Source organism: Aegilops tauschii, chromosome 5 (genome assembly GCF_002575655.3).
Source record: "Aegilops tauschii subsp. strangulata cultivar AL8/78 chromosome 5, Aet v6.0, whole genome shotgun sequence".
Taxonomy (NCBI): Eukaryota; Viridiplantae; Streptophyta; class Magnoliopsida; order Poales; family Poaceae; genus Aegilops; species Aegilops tauschii.
In genome coordinates, this window is record NC_053039.3 from 165746074 (window position 1) to 165756185 (window position 10112).

The following is a 10112-nucleotide window of genomic DNA, read 5'->3' on the forward strand; positions in this document are numbered from 1 at the left end:
TCTAGCATTTGATCAATAAAAGGTAAGGGGTAATGATCTTTTTTAGTAGCCTTATTTAATTTGCGGAAATCAATTACCATCCTATGACCTGTAATAATTCTTTGCGGAATCAATTCATCTTTATCATTAGGAACGACAGTAATACCTCCCTTCTTAGGGACACAATGGACAAGACTTACCCACTGACTATCAGCAACGGGATAAATTATACCTGCCTCAAGGAGCTTTTGTATTTCCTTTCTTACCACTTCTTTCATCTTAGGATTCAGCCGTCGTTGATGATCACAAACTGGTTTGGCATCTTTCTCCAAATTTATTTTATGTTGACATAGAGTGGGACTAATGCCCTTAGGATCATCAAGAGTATATCCAATAGCAGCGCGGTGCTTCTTCAGAGTTTTCAATAATCTCTCTTCTTCATGCTCTGAAAGGTTAGCACTAATAATAACAGGATATATCTTTTTCTCATCAAGATAAGCATATTTAAGAGTATCAGGTAACGGTTTAAGCTCAAACACGGGATCACCCTTGGGTGGAGGAGGATCCCCTAGGATTTCAACAGGCAAATTTTCTTTCAGGATGGGTTCCTGTTTAAAGAATACTTCATCTATTTCCCTTCTTTCATTCATAAACATATCATTTTCATGGTCTAGCAAATATTGTTCCAAAGGATCATTAGGAGGTACGGCAATAGAAGCAAGACCAATAATTTCATCCTTACTAGGCAATTCCTCTTCACGGTGTTGTCTACGAAATTTAGAGAAATTAAACCCATGAGACATATCATCCAGACCAATAGTAACAACATCCTTTTCGCAGTCTATCTTAGCATTAACAGTGTTCAAGAAGGGTCTACGAAATATAATGGGGCAAAAGCTATCTTGTGGGGAACCGAGAACAAGAAAATCAGCAGGATATTTAGTTTTCCCACACAAGACTTCAACATCTCTAACAATTCCAATGGGTGATATGGTATCTCTATTGGCAAGCTTAATGGTAACATCAATATCTTCTATCTCAGCAGGTGCAATATCATGAATAATTTCTTTGTATAAGTCATGAGGTATAGCACTAGCACTGGCACCCATATCACATAAGCCATGATAACAATGATCTCCTATTTTAACAGAAATAACAGGCATGCCTACCGCAGGTCCATATTTATCTTTAGCACAAGGTTTAGCAATTCTAGCAGTTTCATCACAGAAATAAATAACATGCCCATCAATATTATCAGCCAAGAGATCTTTGACAATAGCAATATTAGGTTCAACTTTAACTTGCTCAGGAGGTGTATAGGTTCTAATATTGCTTCTATGAACCACAGTTCAAGCTTTAGCGTGATCCTTTATTCTAACAGGGAAAGGTGGTTTCTCAACATAAGCGCTAGGAACAATAGGATCATTATAAGTGATAGTATTTTCTTCAACTTTAATAGGTGCAGCCACTTTTACTTCTATGGGAGGATGATATTTAAACCACTTCTCCTTAGGGAGATCAACATGAGCAGCAAAAGATTCACAGAAAGAAGCTACTATCTCAGAGTCAAGTCCATATTTAGTGCTAAATTTACGGAAAACATCGGTATCCATAAAAGATTTAACACAATCAAACTTAGGTGTCATACCTGACTCCTTACCTTCGTAGAGATGCCAATCTTCAGAGTTGTGTTTAATTCTTTCCAATAAATCCCATTTGAATTCAATAGTCTTCATCATAAAAGAGCCAGCACAAGAAGTATCGGGCATGGTAATTGTTATCAGAAAGCCGAGCATAGAAATTTTGAATAATTATTTCTCTTGGAAGCTCATGATTGGGGCATGAATATAACATTGATTGAAGCCTCCCCCAAGCTTGAGCGATGCTTTCTCCTTCGCGAGGCCAAAAATTATATATATAATTGCGATCACGATGAACAAGATGCATAGGATAAAACTTCTGATGAAATTCCAATTTCAATCGTTTGTAGTTCCATGATCCCATATCATCACATAGCCTATACCATGTCAATGCATATCCCTTCAAAGATAAAGGGAATACCTTCTTCTTAATAACATCATCGGGCACACCTGCAAGCCTAAATAATCCACAAACTTCATCCACATATATTAGGTGCTCATCAGGATGCATTGTTCCGTCTCCTCCAAAAGGATTAGCTAGCAGTTTTCTAACATACCCGAAGGAATTTCAAAGTAGACATTTTCATTTTCAGTAGGTTCAGTAGGTTGAGGAGCAACTCTTTGCTCTACTGGTCGGGGTGAAGATACCCCGAACAAGCCCCTCAGAGGATTACTTTCTGTAGTAACAAGTGACAGTAAATTTCAGCACACTATATAAATTTTTCCTTACCAAATTCCACCTACCAAAGGCGCTTCACTCCCTGGCAACGGCGCCAGAAAAGAGTCTTGATGACCCACAAGTATAGGGGATCTATTGTAGTCCTTTCGATAAGTAAGAGTGTCGAACCCAACAAGGAGTAGAAGGAAATGATAAGCGATTTTCAGCAAGGTACTCTCTGCAAGCACTGAAATTATAGGTAACAGATAGTTTTGTGATAGGATAATTTGTAACGAGCAACAAGTAACAAAAGTAAATAAAGTGCAGCAAGGTGGCCCTATCCTTTTTGTAGCAAAGGACAAGCCTGGAAAAACTCTTATATAGAGAAAAGCGCTCCCGAGGACACATGGGAATTATCGTCAAGCTAGTTTTCATCACGTTCATATGATTCGTGTTCGGTACTTTGATAATTTGATATGTGGTTGGACTGGTGCTTGGGTGCTGTCCTTACTTGGACAAGCATCCCACTTATGATTAACCCCTATTGCAAGCATCTGCAACTACAAAAGAAGTATTAAGGTAAACCTAACCATAGCATGAAACATATGGATCCAAATCAGCCCCTTACGAAGCAACACATAAACTAGGGTTTAAGCTTTTGTCACTCTAGCAACCCATCATCTACTTATTACTTCCCAATGCCTTCCTCTAGGCCAAAATAATGGTGAAGCGTCATGTAGTCGACGTTCACATAACACCACTAGAGGATAGACAACATACATCTCATCAAAAAATCAAACGAATACCAAATTCACGTGACTACTAATAGCAAGACTTCTGCCATGTCCTCAAGAACAAACGTAACTACTCACAAAGCATATTCATGTTCATAATCAGAGGAGTATTAATATGCATATAGGATCTGAACATATGATCTTCCACCAAATCAACCAACTAGCATCAACTACAAGGAGTAATCAACACTACTAGCAACCTACAGGTACCAATCCCAGACTTAGAGACAATAATTGGATACAAGAGATGAACTAGGGTTTGAGAGGAGATGGTGCTGGTGAAGATGTTGATGGAGATTGCCCTCTCCCGATGAGAGGAGCGTTGGTGATGACGATGACGATGATTTCCCCCTCCCGGATGGAAGTGTCCCCGGCGGAACAGCTCTGCCGGAGCCCTAGATTGGTTCCGCCAAGGTTCCGCCTCGTGGCGGCGGAGTCTCGTCCCAAAAGCTTGCTTCTGATTTTTCTTCGGACGAAAGACTTCATATAGCAGAAGATGGGCACCGGAGGGCCAACAGGGGGCCCACGAGGCAGGGGGTGCGCCCAGGGGGGTAGGACGTGCCCCCCACCCTCGTGGCCAGGGTGTGGCCCCCTCTGGTATTTCTTTCGCTCGGTATTTTTTATTATTTCCAAAAATAACTTTCATGGAGTTTCAGGACTTTTGGAGTTGTGCAGAATAGGTCTCTAATATTTGCACCTTTTCCAGCCCAAAATTCCAGCTGTCGGCATTCTCCCTCCTTATGTAAACCTTGTAAAATAAGAGAGAATTGGCATAAGTATTGTGACATAATGTGTAATAACAGCCCATAATGCAAAAAGGATCGATATAAAAGCATGATGCAAAATGGACGTATCATCGGTTTACATAAGAAGGAATCTTCATAATTGGTCGCCAAGCTTGCCTTCCACGCCAAGTAGAGTCCAGTCCGGACACGGGTATGGTCTTCGGTCTTCGTGTCTTCACAGCCCATCAGTCCGGCCCATGGATAACAGACCGGATGCCCGAGGACCCGTTAGTCCAGGACTTCCTCAACTACGGTGCTTCGTCCCGGAAGTCATCTCTTTATTTTATTTTCTAGGGGAAATGACCTTATATACCAGAAGACGGGCACGTGAAGCTGGCCAGGGGGCCCACTACCCATCAGGGCGTGCTAGGGAGGGGGCAGGCACGCCCTGGTGCCTAGTGGGCACCTGGGTGGCCCCCTCTGGTATTTCTTTTCTCCTATATTTCTTATATTTTCCAAAATAAATCTTCGTAAATTTTCAGCTCAATTGAAGATGTGCAGAATAGGTATTTCTGACATCGCTTTTCCAGGTCCAGAATCCCAGCTGCCGGTAATCTCCCTCTTTGTGCAAACCTTGCATATTATGAGAGAAAAGGCATTAGAATTACTCCACAAAGTGTTATATTGAATAAAAACACTATAAATAATAGTAGGAAAACATGATATAAAATTGACGTATCACATGACACATTGTTGATTGGAAATTATATAAATTTCTTGACGCGGATTAAGACTTTATTGAAAAATAGTTTTCAGTAAAGGACTTTGGCAATATAGTCCTTGTACTAGACATAAAAATCTATGGATATAGTTTCTAATCGGGCTTAGCCAAAGTACATATTGAAAAAGTACTAAAGTAGTTTAGTATGAAAAATGTCAGGAAGATTTTTCTTGCCAAAATCACATGGAAGGAGTTCTCAGCAAGAATCAGTGTCTTGAAAATAGTGATGAGTAAAATGCATGATTTCAGTCTCACTTGTGTTAATTCCATGGTATGTAAAATAACCAGATAAGTCCAGTACTCCAAGAAAGTTGTGAGTAAAGTTACCAGAAAGGTCAAATTGTTGACCATAGGACAACAGTAAAAATGTCGTTGAGTACTGACGACATGTTTCTCGCTTACAGAGAAAACGAAGAGATTGGTGTAAGGAGTTTACATCAATATATGCTTGATGTAAGTAGTATACATCGACAAAAATCTTCAATCAGCTCTCCAAGCGAATTTCGATTTTAATTAAATGATTTATGGTGGCACAGTAAGTGAATTGGTCCAAGAAAGTTACTGTGGTGATTTCTATAACAGAAGGCTAAGTATATTCTCGCTTTAGAAGCAACAATAGAGGGTGATGAATCAAAGGTTCATTTATGAACTTAGTATGGTTTCTAAATGAGTGTGCAAAGAGAACATTTTTCTCTTATAGTGGTTCTATGTCTCAATCCAAGGAATCATAGCTGATGAGGACATCAATACCATTGTTACACCCACAGCACCTACTACTACATATACTGGACCAATTACTAGAGCTCTCGCACGCCAATTAAATTTTCAGGTACTTTCGTTTTTCGGTAATGATTCTAATGTTCATGAGAATATGATGTTGCCTAAATTGGATACATTTGTTTTGCTTACAAATGAAGGGCCTGGCATGGATAAGAGGGATGAACACTGGAGAAGACCAAGCATGGAGAGGATGGCATGCGCAAGGGGAACAAGAATAGAGTTACAAGTGATGATTTCAGGACTTTGAAGCCACCATAATGAGTGCATGCTTGGACGAAATATAGAAGATGCCACTTCATAAATTTTGTCCAGAGGCTATTCTAGGTGCTGCGTCACCTTATTATTGGGCCAGGCCCATGTAATTTCGAAATACATAAGTATAGGCTGTTTCTAGAGTCCGTATGTGTTGGGAAATAAGAGATAGGGTTGGCTTCAGACCCCTACCCCAAGGGCCACGAAATTCCTCCCCTCTTCCTCCATATATACAGCCCTTAGGGCACCGTTTAGACTTTGGGTTTTGTTTAGATTAAAAGTTTGCCATAGCTGCAACTTCGCGTACTTCGTTTGTGTTCAACGACCAGACAAAGGCGTCACAGAACCCCACCTTGATCAATAAAGCTTTCCTCTTATATTCGCAATATCCAGATTGCAATCTTAGTTTCTTGCTTGTTCTTCGCTTGCTCGCAGGAAACAGACCTTCGTGGTTAGGTTGATCATGCTCCGGCGTGGTCAATAACCTCAGAAGTTGGTTTAGCGATTGCTAAGGCGCGACGTCTCGCACGTTCGTAGTCGGATCGTCAAGGTCGACTCCCACAGAAAACGATAGGCAACATCTCATCAAAACATCGGGACACCTTCGCCTCTATCAAGTGGTATCAGATTTCCAGGTTGCTCGGTGAGATTTTATAGGTTTTTGTAGTTTAGATCGAGTCTGTTCTTCATACCTATAGTCCATGAAAAAGCCAAAAAAATTAGGGTTAGTTCATCCTATCCGAACCAGTCTGAGCCTTTGCATAGTCTTTTTAGTATTTTGCTTTGTTGAATTTGTGGTTGCATCATCGTGTCAAGTTGCTGGTCTGAGCGTCTAGTCTTTTAGAGTTTCGAGTTCTGGTCATAAGTTGTCGCGCCGCCACCGCACCATCATCATCGCCCCTGCCACCTACCACTTACCACCACCACTTATCCGCCACCGCTCTGAATCCATATCCATATACCACCACCAATCTGTATCCATATACCACCACCGATCCATATCCATATACTACCACCGCTACCACCACCGCTGCCCTATACCACCACCATATATCCACCACCAATCCGAGTACCTTTCATATTAGGTTTGTTTTCGAGATCCATCTAGTTTCCGATTCGTGTTTCCTTGCCTGAGTAGGTTTCAGAAAAAAAAAGTCTGGACACCCCCGGGCAGTTTTTAGGCCAAAATTTCGGCAACCGAAAATATTTTTTCCCTATCCTATTTTTAGGCTTTTCTGAGTCTTTTGAAACACTCGCCATCATAGTGATTTTTGTCGCACTTTTTCATCATCGCTGCCCTGATTTTTGAAAAAAAGTCAAAAACATTTCGTGCCCATCCTGTCAGTTTGACCTTGGAAGAGTTTTGAGACACTCGCCATTATAGTGATTTTTCGCAAAAAAAGAGGAGCGCAAAAAAATTCCAGAGTGTAAAAAAATTTCCAGAGTGTGCTTTTCCCTTGTTTACGTGCAGCGCCGTGATTATGTTAGTGTTCTAGGCTCGCGTCTCTAGCACGGTCTAGCGTAGGACTAGCACAGTACCGTCATTGAGCATTTATTCAACTTTGCATCTCTGAATTGAATATTGCTGACCCTTTTTGCTACCATATTATAAGCCTTCCCAGCTCCACATACATCTACATCGTGCATTTGACTCTGCCTCGTAATCGCTCTATCCAAGCTTCGAGAGTTTTGACTACATCGGTTGCCGATCACCGCCTGCTGCTGGGTAAGAATTGGTAAGAATTTGAGATTTTCTTGACAGATTTGTGACACCCATCACCACAACCACTTGTTAGTAGTCTGTAGGATCATATTCTTGTGTGTTTCTATTGCTGCTAACCATGCCAGGATCACAAACCTACGAGATTGACTGGGAGAACTTAACAAACAAGGAGCTTCATGATAAGTTTCAGCAAATGATGACTGAACAGGTGCAAGATGTGCTGAACAATTTTGAAGAGGCCATGGATAAGATCACTGGCCTTGAGAAGACGTTCGAAACAAAGCTCGATAACAGATTTAATGAACTGCTTGCACGTCTTCCACCACCGGCTGCACCTACCACACCTCTCCAACAACAACAACAACAACAACAACAACAACAACAACAATAACAACAACGACGACGAATACCTCCATGTCGCGAAACAGCCCTCCGCCGAGCGAGCCGTGTCCCTCTTGAGCCTGGCCAACCTGTTTGTGCTGCTGTTGATACTTCTGTGGCTCCTGCTGCTGATGACGAGGAGGATGCTTATGCGGGAGATTACGAGGATGAGGTTGATCAAAATCAGAACTACGTGCAACCACCACCACCCGGTCGTCCACATGCAAATAATCACAATGGTAGGGCTGCATTACCAGCTCAGGTACGAGATCAGGACCATCTTCCTAAACTGAAATTGACTATTCCACCATTTGAGGATAGATATGTTCCTGATATATATCTTACTTGGGAGTTAGAAACCGAACAACGTTTTACATGTTTAGAATATCCCGAGGAGAGACATGTTGCTGCTGCACTTTGTGCTTTCAATAGTTTTGCTTGTGTATGGTGGTCTGAACATCGTAGATAATATCCGAATAATATTCCAACTACTTGGGCTGCTTTGAAAACTACTATGCGTACTCGTTGGGTTCAACCATATTATCAACGTGAATTACTTCAAAAATTGAAGCGTTTACGACAAGGAAAAACTTCTGTAGAGGAATATTATCAGGAATTACAAACTGGCATGATTAGATGTGGTATTGTTGAGGATAATGAAGCTATTCTTGCACGTTTTATGGGTGGATTAAATAGAGAGATTCAGACTATTCTAGAGTATAAGGAGTATAATAATATCACTCATTTATTCCATCTTGCTTGTAAAGCTGAACATGAAGTGCAGGATCGACAGGCATTGGCGCAAACTAACTATTCCGCAGGTCGACCTTCATCATGGACACCACGTGCATCCTCTAATTCCACTACACCATCACCTCCATCAGGTGCCACCTCCAACCATGATACAAGAAAGCAGGCACAACCACCACTATCTGCCAAGAGCACACCTGCCGGACCTGCACAAAGCTCTTCTTCTTCCATGGCATCAATAGGGCACACAAGTGATATTATTTTTCGACGTTGTAAGGGAAGAGGTCATTATGCGATAGAATGCAAATCTCAGCGTGTGATGATTGCTACTGACGACGGTGGGTATGAGTCTGCTAGTGACTATGATGAGGAGACTTTGTCTCTTATTACACCTGAAGAACACGGTGGAGATGATTCTGATCATGAGACGCAATAGATGGCTCCTGAAGCTGCTGACAGGTATGAATGTTTAGTTGCTCAACGTGTTTTCATTGTGCAGGTTACACAAGCGGAGCAAAATCAGAGACATAATTTTTTCCATACAAAGGGAGCTCTGAAGGAACGTTCTATTCGCGTCATCCTAGATGGAGGGAGCTGCAACAACTTGGCTAGCATGGAGATGGTGGAGAAGATATCTCTCACCACAAGACCACATCCACATCCTTACTACATCCAATGGTTCAACAACAACGGCAAGGTTAAGGTAACACGTACTGTTCGTGTGCATTTTAGTATCTCTACATATGCTGATTGTGTTGATTGTGATGTGGTACCTATGCAAGCATGTTCCTTATTACTTGGTCGGCCATGGAAATTTGATAAAAATTCTGTACACCATGGTTGAAACAATCTTCATCAGAATAAAAATATTACTTTGCTTCCTATGACTCCTGATTCCATTTTGATAGATCATATTAATAGAGCTAATAAAGCAAAATAGGAGAAAAATAAGAGTGAAAATCAGATTGTGGCAAAAGAATTTGAGCAACAAATGAAGCCTAATAATAAACCATCTAGTGTTGCTTCTGAAATTAAATTGAAAAGTGCATGTTTACTTGCCACCAAATCTGATATTGATGAGCTAGATTTTAGCAAATCTGTTTGCTATGCTTTTGTGCGCAAAGAGGAATAATTTTCATTCGAGGACGTGCCTTCCTCTTTGCCCCCTGCTGTCACTAACATTTTGCAGGAGTTCGCTGACGTATTCCCACAAGACGTGTCACCGGGATTACCACCTATTCGAGGGTTTGAGCATCAAATTTACTTAATTCCCGGTACAGGAGCTGCTCGACAAAGGTTATATATGCGAATCTCTTAGTCCTTGTGATGTTCCTATTATACTAGTGCCTAAAAAGGATGGTACGTCGCTATGTTGATTGTAGAGGCATTAATAATATTACTATTCATTATCGTCATCCTATTCCTAGGCTAGATGATATGCTTGATGAATTGCGTGGCTCTACAATATTCTCCAAAGTTGATTTGCGTAGTGGATACCATCAAATTCGTATGAAATTGGGAAATGAATAGAAAACATTTAAAACTAAGTTTGGTTTATATGAGTGGTTAGGCATGCCTTTTGGGTTAACTAATGCACCTAGTACTTTCATGAGACTAATGAACGAAGTTTTACATGCTTTCATTGGACG